A 9724-nucleotide genomic window follows, 5' to 3' on the forward strand; every position below is an offset into this window, starting at 1 on the left:
CTAACTGTCCTACCGCCTACTTCTACCGCACACTCAGTAATGATATCTCTGAAATTATTGTTCCTTGCTTCTAGAGTAATGTCGCCATCCTCGGTTAGAGCTGTATACCTATTCTGTAGCGAGATCCTGAACTCTTCTGCCCTCCCCCTCACCGCTAATTCGTTGATGGGTTTCTTTCTTACTAATCTGTTGTGTTCCTTCTTCAGATTTAGGCTAATTCCGGACCTCACCATCCTGTGGTCACTGCATCGCACTTTCCCGATCATCTCTACATCTCGCATAATGGCGGGGGTTGAACACATTATGAAGTCGATTTCATTTTTAGTCTCCCCGTTCGGACTTTTCCATGTCCATTTCCGGTTCTTCCGTTTGCTTAAGAAGGTATTCATGATTCGTAAGTTATTGCGCTCTGCAAAATCAACTAACTCCCCCCTGCTATTCCTAAAACCAATGCCATAGTCACCTATTGCCTTGTCTCCTGCCTGCTTTTTCCCTACCTTGGCATTGAAGTCGCCCATTAGTACAGTATACTGCGTCTTTACTTTTCGCATTGCCGATTCTACATCTTCGTAGCAGCTTTCAACTGCCTGGTCATCATAACTACATGTAGGTGCATAGGCCTGTACAACCTTCAGTTTATACCGCTTATTAAGCCTAATTACGATGCCTGTCACCCTCTCATTAATACTACAGAATTCATCGATATTACCCGCTATATACTTATTGACAAGGAAACCTACTCCTAGTTCTCGCTTCTCCGGTAAACCTCGATAACACAGTACATGCCCATTCTTCAGTACAGTATAGGCCTCCTAACCTCACTAAGCCCTATGACATCCCATTTCACACCTTCTAGTTCCTGCAAGAGCACTGCTAAACTAGCTTCACTAGCTAGGGTTCTAGCATTAAACGTTGCCAGGGTCAGTTTCCAATGGCGGCCTGTCCAGCGGAGCCAGGCTTTCTTAGCACCCCCTGCTGCGCGTCAAGTAGCACACCAGCATTGGTCCAACAATGGTTCATCACTGGAAAAGAATGGCGTCAATATTGGACTGATATTGGCATTTGGGCATTTTACTACATTCTCCATTCTTGGCCCATCTTTCGTTCCAAGATTGGTCCAGTGTTCAACCAAGCTGGAGCCACCAATGTAGGCACAATATTAGACTTCCCATTCATGCACCATGATTCTTGCCAATACTGTCCAGCATTATACCATCATTGTATTACCAATATTTGTTTAATACCAGCTATTCCATTAATGGCCCATTGTCAATGCCAATATCATACCAATGGTTAGCCATTGCAGGTGCACTAGCTACTCCATTCATGCCGCATATTGTCGATACCAATATTAATCCAATGGTTTATGGGTACACCGGCTACTCCATTCATGTACCATTGATGATGTCAAGATTACACATTTTGTGGCACTGCCTGTGCAGGCCATAAAATGCAGCCTTTTCATTCTAGCCATATTCGTGACAGCACATCGAACTTGCTGGGACAATAATGGCCTTTCAAATAGGAGTGGCCATAATAATTCAAATTGTCGCTCATGAGCAACCAGTAGATATTCACAAAACAAGGGCATGGTTCACAAAAAGATAATATTTATTGCAATTGTTACTATAGACGGCAGTTGTTGCTAGCCAGCGCTGAGGGCACACACAGCCGCAGTTAGCGGGGTAGTGGCAGGGTTGGTCAGGGCAGGGCGGGCTCTCGGGAAGTGGAAGGGGCCAGGGAGCTGAAGGGCACACTCATAGGCGTAGTGAGGGGGCTGATCCTGCAATTGCATTCACAGGTGGCATGCCTGGTTCGCCAGGGGAGGTTTCAGCATAACGCCTTTTTCTTCCACCCCCCCTGTCACAGGAACCAGGCAGCTACCTGCGAATAAATGCGTGTGCCTCCAAGTCGTCCACCCCAACTTTTTCGCAAATGGCACCTGCACAAAAACAATGAGGAAACAAAATTTACAACACTATTACGAGGCATATAAAATCGCGCGCATTATTTTAGGAAGATGTAGAAAATTCCAGGATTCATGTACCGAAATTCATGGTCAATGAGAAGCACTATACTGATGAGTTCCAGATTAGTTTCAGCTGCCTTGGGTTTATTAGGATGAAAGACGCACATACATTGCATAGCATGTGACCTGTTGCATTTTGATCGCCTCCACAGCAATACGGCTGAGACAGCCAGTGTTTCATCCCACACTAGGAATTATAGTGCTTGATTGTCGGCTGTCTCCGCATATGAGTGGCACGCTAGTTTTTTGCCGCTCCTACGCTTTCTGCGATGTGCAAACACTTTATACTAAATATCGTTACCAAGAGAATGTTCAGCGACCATTTGCATTTTTTTAAATGGCTAGATATAATATACACAAGCGATCTAAGCCCACGACTGCTGCACTGGCCGCTGGTTAGCTGATATACGCTTTTGACTGGTTTTGTGGGTAGTTCACTTAAACGGGAGCTCACTTAAACGGGTAGCTCACAGGTGCATCATTTTTACACATATACTGCTTGTCCAAGCAAATTTGATCCAAGGGATAAAAAAAAAAAAAAAACATTTCGGAGGCAGGCAAAGGAAACCAGATACATAATGCTGGAAGCTACCTTGAGCACCACAGAAAAGGTTGTTTGGAATCCTTAATTGACATTATTTACCTAAATTACTAATTATTGACTTACACAATAAATGGTGTTGCTACTTTGAAGAGTACCCGCACAAACCACGTTTGAATATTTGCGATAAAGAACCCTCACGTCTGCATTTTGAACGCGAGATACAGTAGGAAACCACGAAAATACAAAAATCAGATTCCTGGACAATACAACTGAGGACTTGGCTTGGCTCGACAGCCCTGTGTAGCGTTAGACCTACAAGTTGCCTATGGTTTCTTCATCTGCGCCAGCACATTCGTCCAACAACACTGTATTTGTATTTTACAGCTGAAAAATACTGTTCCACTCATTTGTATCCTTACCGCTTTGTAGTCATTATCCGCATTGCAAAGTTTGGCGCGCTCATTGTAACTCGAGCCTTCATGTGCGCCAAAGGGTCGACGCGAAGCAACCATCGCCAGCATATCACCCTTACTCATGCATGGGGCTAGCCATCATAGCGGCAGGTTGTTTTGTCCGCTCAAAATCATGTTGTGAGCAGCACAATCGAGGTGCGCGAATGGGCTGGTAACGGTTTCGGTATCTACATAACCCGGAATTTATCTGCAGCTGGAAAAAAAGGTACACATGAGGTTTCTAACCGCAAATATTGAAACAGGGGTTTCCGAACGTGCTCACCGACTCTAAGTCCTACTTATTGTCTAAAGTGAATATTTAGTACTTGTAGCGAATAACCTCACTTCCCTACGTACAAAATAAAAATTTTCTGCGCTGTCCTAAGTGGCTGCCAGCAATGCGCCACCGGTTTCCATCGTCTGTTTCTAATGGTTTATTTATAACCCTTGGCTCAAGCTATGGGGCGCAGCAGGTGTAATGTAGCTTGAATAAAACCTGCAAGAGATCATATATATGGGTAGATTTGTAAGGTTTACAGATTTCACTTACAAATTCTACAGGAATCGCGTCACTGCGGCCTTTCTTTAAAATTGACACGTAATAGCGCTATATTCGTGGCTAAAATAAAGTACTCAACGCATTAATTTAGCTTAGCAAATGCAGCTGTAACAGAAAGTGAGGGCTGGCGAAACCTAAGGTGTGCCTAGCTTTCAAATTTTCTTAGATGGCACAACCGTTCGAAATATGGAATATTAAAAAAATGCCCTTGATATTGCCTTTCTCACAGCGTATTATGGGTGCCTTAGATAAGAAACATAATTGAGGTCCCATGGCCATCTTTCGTTTCCAATGAAATTCTTATATGTAGTGGGCAAATATCTAGACATAAAAGAATTAACCTTAGGTTTTCAAGATACGCGTAGTTTCCTCGAAAAAAATAATTGTATGGTATATCTCTAGAGGTAGAAAACGCTGTTTTTGCCATTTCAAAATGTTGCAAGTTTGGATACCATGATTTTATCATCTACTCTTTTTACTCACTAAATATATGCAGGTTTTATATTTACAAACACTATTAGAAACCTATTTTGTTTTTGCAGTTGAGTTATTAAAAAATCGCAAACTTTTCTTCAGGAGCGATACGCTGCAAAAATATTCATTTTTAACCTTATGTACTGGCATATGATGCATTAGGTTGGTTGCACTAAATATGTTTTCACTTCCTGACGCATGTTCTTAATTCCAGGCAGTATCTGGAGCTCCAGACCACTAGGTGTGTTCTCCACAACGCATCAAAATTGCTCAGAATTCGAAAACAGCAGTAAAGGGCAAATTTGCTGCAATTAAAAAAAGATCATCTTCGATTTTAATTCAAATCCCTCTCAAAAATCTTCAGTACCTCAAAAATATCACGGACTAAAAAGTGTTGCGTTATACTGTTTAAAAATATAACATTAAATATTAAACTGAGTGCTTGTGCTGATAATGGCCAAACTCAGCCTGCATTCTTGCAAATCCAATACTATCTTGGCACAGAAACTATTTCTCTACATTATCTAGGCTCCATTCTTTATTTCTGAAAAAAATTGAAGCTCTAGATTTGTGTGTGTATCTGCATATTATTTTGAAATTGGACAAAAGTAAGAAAATAGTAAAATAAGGAAAACTGATTAGAATTGAAGAAACGGCCGCAACATCAAGTTTTATCAAAATCTGTGGAAACAATGCAAAGTAATTTGCTAATTTGAGTCAGTAAATATATTGAATTCTGCAAAATGTAATATTAGAAATATAAAAATGCTTGTTTTTGTTCTATAGACGTGCATATGGCTCCCCCTTATGGAGTAGGCATCAAAACTTCAATTTAGTATTTGCTGAATTTAGTTACATTTTACCTTAAGTAAAATTTAAAACCTTGTCAGCGCTTAAACACCCTTTTTCTGCTTCTGGGACAAATACTTAATATAGCTCAAAATGGTATTAATTCACTATTTCTGTCAATTTCGAGGCAGAACGCAAGTGAAGGCTGAACTTTTTCTCTGTCCTGCATTCTTTTTTATTGCTAGGTGCAATAGTATTCAATCTAGGTTATTAATATATTATTCCATTTCTCAGCTTTGACCACCACTAACAATACTATATTTTTGAAGATGATTTTTCAATGTGTAATTTTTATAATTACAATCATAAGCAAATCGATTTCCAGCATAATACTTTTGGTGGCGTTACAGACACACACATAGCAGCTTAGAGCTCCAAATTCTGCCTTAAATTAACAATATGACCTGCGTAATAAACACAGAATATTTTAGTGCAAACAACGCAACGCGTCACGCCAGTATGTAAGGTTGAACATTAACATTTTTGTAGCGCGTTGTTCTTCAAGCAAATTTGCGATTTTTTACTAAATCAACTGCATCAATGAAACACACTTTTAATACTTCTTATACAAGTAAACGTTACCCAAATGCGGTGAGTAAAAAACAGTTGATGACAAAATTTTACGCAACCAGCCGGCCTCCAAACGTGCAACTTTTTGAAACGACAAAAACGGCGTTTTCCAGCTTTAGTGATAGGTGTTTTTTTTTTTTTTTCGAGAATACTACGCCGCATCTGGCAAACCTAAGGGTCATTCCTTTGTGTCGAGACATTAGCCCACGACATATGAAAATTTAATTTAAAAAAATGGTCATGGCACCACGATTACTGTTCCTGTCCGAAGACATCCATATTTGTTTTCATTTCGTCTCTTCAAACCGCTGGTTTAGCCAATGCGGTGAATAAAAATATCATCGCATATATTAAAGATTTTCGCGCTATATGTTATACCTAAAGCTACCTATATTGTCACAACTGTCATACATTATTTGTGGCTGAAACAACATCACAAAAGGGATTCGATTGCAAATTGTTCGCTAGTTAAATAGACGTACGAGATGACACACGTATACTTTGTAGAATGCAATTTAGGAAAGAGCAGATACAAACTACAGGCGAATAATGCTATGATATGGAGCATATGTATTACTCCAATTAACAGTAAAAAAATCAACTTTTAACATATTCGACAAACTATTGCATGCTCACATAGGAACACAATTAATGAGCTCATCCACGCATCTAATGTCTATGGGCATTAGATGTGTGGATGACTTCGTTTTATTCCAATTCGTGCGTCACTCAAAATAATTGAACGAGAAAAAAGTTAATGTCTACACAATTTTCAGTGAGTATACCACAAATTATACTAAGGTGCTTCATATATGTCACATCACCTAGCAAGTGAAATGAGATAAGAGAAGTAATCAGATTCTAACCCTGATCAGCATTTCGCTTTTGCGCCATTTTTGTAAGTTTTTAGGCAGGCTTTTCCACTGATTATCCTCTTCTTTATACCCCTGCCACCCACAGGACACAAATCTTCTGGGGGTACCCAACTGTTGGTCTTCGCACCAGTGATACAACTTAATCGATCCATTTATACGTAGAAAACACTCTCGATGCGCACCTAAAAAAAAAAATGAAAGCATGTATGTGTAGGCGAAATCATTCACCGGCGATTTAATAATATGATTTGAACAATAAAATCAAAGTATCACACTCGAAGTAACAAAAAAGTGATGGAGAGATAGGAATTGAAGCAATGAAAGGCGGTTGCTTTCTGCAAAAAGCCAATAGCAAGAGGTCCACCGTCTATAAGAATAGGCAATAAAAATAAGGCATATTTAAAGGTGCATGCAGCAGTTACAGTGATGCAGTGCTACCTTTTTTTAGGCAGGCTTTTCCGCTGATTTTCTTCTTCTTTATTGCCCTTCCAACCACAGGACACATATCTTCTGGGGGTTGTCGGTTTTCGCACCAGTGATACAACTCAATCGATCCATTTCTACGTAGAAACTCCCGATGCGCATCTAAAAAAATGAAAGCATGTATGTGCAGGCTAAATAATTCACACATGATAAAACAATGTGATTTGAACAATGAAATCAAATGATCACACCCAGAGGAACAAGAAAGTGGTGGAGATATAGAAATTGAAGCAATGAAAGACGGTTGCTTACTGAACAAAGTCTATAGCAAGAGGTCCTGCGTCTATAAGAATAGGCAATAAATTAAGGCACGTTTATAGGTGCATGCAGCAGTTAAAGCGATGCTGGTATAAATATTACAGCAATTGCTAGGCATCTCAGGTAACCCCATTGAAAACTTCATCTAAGGTACCGAGGAGCAGTGGCGTGTTATTTGCAGCTGTTAACGGAAAGACAGGCTATCCTATGAGTGCATGTGCATTTCCTCCTTTTTGTACCTTGAATACAAGCGACTGAACAGTGAGTGTTGTAAGAGGTGCAGCGTCCCTAGGAATGGGGAACAAAATTAAGTTTTAGTAAACAGAGGTACAAAAAGAAGCAAATATGCCTGCAATAATAGCATGATGGCTATACCTTTTGATCAACAGCTGTAAACAACCCGTCACTGCCAGTCGGTTCTTTAGATAGGCTTATCAATGCCAGAGCTTAAAGCTAAGATCAATATGAGTAATATTTATTGCGGTCACGGCCGTAAACAATTCTAGCGGAACACTCCATTACTGTAACTATTCAACCGTCCATTTATACATATCGTTCATTAAAGAACTATGCACATCATATTAAGTTGCTCGTTTCTGCTCCCAAATGATTTCCTATAGAATTAGAATACGTGGATCGCTGCTTCGGTTTCAACATTCTTGCACGATGGCTATGGCGTGCACTTCATGCATACGGTACGCTACGTGAGGTACAAAGAGCTGTAATTGCCGAACAGGCGGACCTGACGGCCTGTCCCATTTCGCCTGAAAGTGCGCGCCGTGATCGAGCGCTTCGCGAGCAATATATTTCGGACGATATGGTTGCCTCATATCGGGCGTCAATGTTTTGTACAATGTGTCCCGCGTGCACGTTGTTTACTTTGCAGTGACAGGGACGCAGTGCACACACGGCTTATGTGCCTTTTTGCTTGTATTGTTATTTTCCCCCGCCTTCGAAGCGCGTCTGCGAAATCGCTCTCCTATTGTCGCCGCTTTCTGATAACGCCCTCACCTGAAGGCGCGTGCTCAGAAGGGGGGCGTCGATTAAGAAAATTTTGCAAAGGCGCTCACTTGCGCTGTTCACGGCTTTCAATTCCTCAATATGATAATAACCATTATAAAAGTGGAGGTTCATTATGATTTAATTATAGCCTAATCATCAAGCGGCATCACGCACATAATGTCCGCCCCACTGTAAAATTCGCTTGCACAGACGGCACGAACAGTTTTCAAAACTTCGTCTGTACATCTGAAAACAAAAAACTGTCCTTAACTCTTAACAAAATCCAAAAACTGTGTGAACATGGCTTCCTGCGCGCAGAAGAGAGGCTGTCCAAAATATATGTACAAAGCCGGGCGCATAGTATCTGGTTACTAATTGATTGCGGCGCGCTGCACAGTAAAAAAACTGCGCAAATGGCTGCCTGCAGTGTTCTGTCACGTGTTGGTGGCATACACACCTGTTACGCACGGCTCCTCTATTTTCGGCGCAAATGCTATTCATATCGCAGCCAGCAAATAAGTCCACGCACTTGCTTGCATGTAACCCGGACGAAAATTCGCTTAGTTCTTGAAGTCATGCTTCGCGCAGTTGTTTCGAGGACAATACGGAAAGAGAACATTTGGGACTGGTAGGAGATTATATAGAACCAATTATGAAGCAATGGCATGCTGCAAAGATATATACTCACGGTCTAAGCTGACGGCGTTCACTGAGTCCGATAATGCCGATGGTATCCCGCCGTTGCTGTAATCCGTACTCCGGCGACATTTCACAGCTCAGCTATTCACTGATATGTAGCAAGCACAAACCGGAGCACATGGACATGTATAGGCGCCAAAGAAAATTATGCACAGCACAATGAAAAAGAAAATTATTGAGGGAAGAAATTAAAGAAAGGTTTAAGAAGCTGTCACAAGTCTTGTAGCGTCTCCAACAAGCTCTGAAATGAACGCTTCGGGAGGAGGCCGCACAGCAGCGCAGCTGGGGATGCTGTCTGTTGTGTCTTGCACGTAGACGCGTAGGCGAGGGGGAACAACGAACCGCTCAACTAGTGGGCGATTCCCGCCGCGGTGTTGTGTTCGCAAGGGCTGCGCGTGGGAACGAAGGACCAACGACCCTCTCAACATTCCATTCCTCCTTTACCCAGCCCTCTTCTGCTTGCACCGGCCAGCCGTGACTTCGGACCGTGCCGATGAGCGGCCGCCAGCGCGCACCGCTCGAGTCGAGTTCTAATAAATAGTTTTGTATTGTGTGTTCGCAAACGCATTGTTTCTTCAAGCCAACCACGGACATAACATTTTCTAAAAAAATAGAACGCCTCCCCATCTACCATCCACATTCTTGCGTAAATCCATACAGTTGGTGTATCGACAAATGCGCGCGTCCCCTCCCTTTTGCCACCTATGATCGAACAAAGGATGGTCATTCGACCTTTTATATTTACTTCAAAATATTATATATTGTTGCGTGATGACTGATTAATAATGTCAAAGAGGCGGAGTTCCGAGCTTCTCTTCTATTCTGGCCAACTTTGGTTATAGATTATACAAATTATGCTCAAGTTAGCTAGCTGAAAATTATCCGACTAAATATATACATGTTTTTATTTGTATTCAGTTAATGTTCGCT

At 41.4% G+C, this 9724-nt stretch overlaps 1 long non-coding RNA gene across 2 annotated transcripts; it reads right to left on the reverse strand.

Annotated features, from left to right (window-relative positions):
* Nucleotides 1–1475: 1475 nt before the first annotated feature.
* On the reverse strand, nucleotides 1476–9239 carry LOC146203887 (uncharacterized). 2 transcript variants are annotated; one of them, XR_014702517.1, is made up of 3 exons: nucleotides 8784–9239; nucleotides 6791–6937; nucleotides 1476–1942 (listed from the first exon to the last, which is right to left on the reverse strand). It is a non-coding gene; the product is annotated as an uncharacterized LOC146203887 (long non-coding RNA). The 2 variants fall into 2 exon arrangements; XR_014702514.1 differs by lacking the exon at nucleotides 8784–9239 and adding an exon at nucleotides 8553–8668.
* Nucleotides 9240–9724: the final 485 nt, after the last annotated feature.

This window comes from Amblyomma maculatum, chromosome 1 (assembly GCF_055883805.1).
Source record: "Amblyomma maculatum isolate TAMU_Amacu chromosome 1, ASM5588380v1, whole genome shotgun sequence".
Classification (NCBI taxonomy): domain Eukaryota; kingdom Metazoa; phylum Arthropoda; class Arachnida; order Ixodida; family Ixodidae; genus Amblyomma; species Amblyomma maculatum.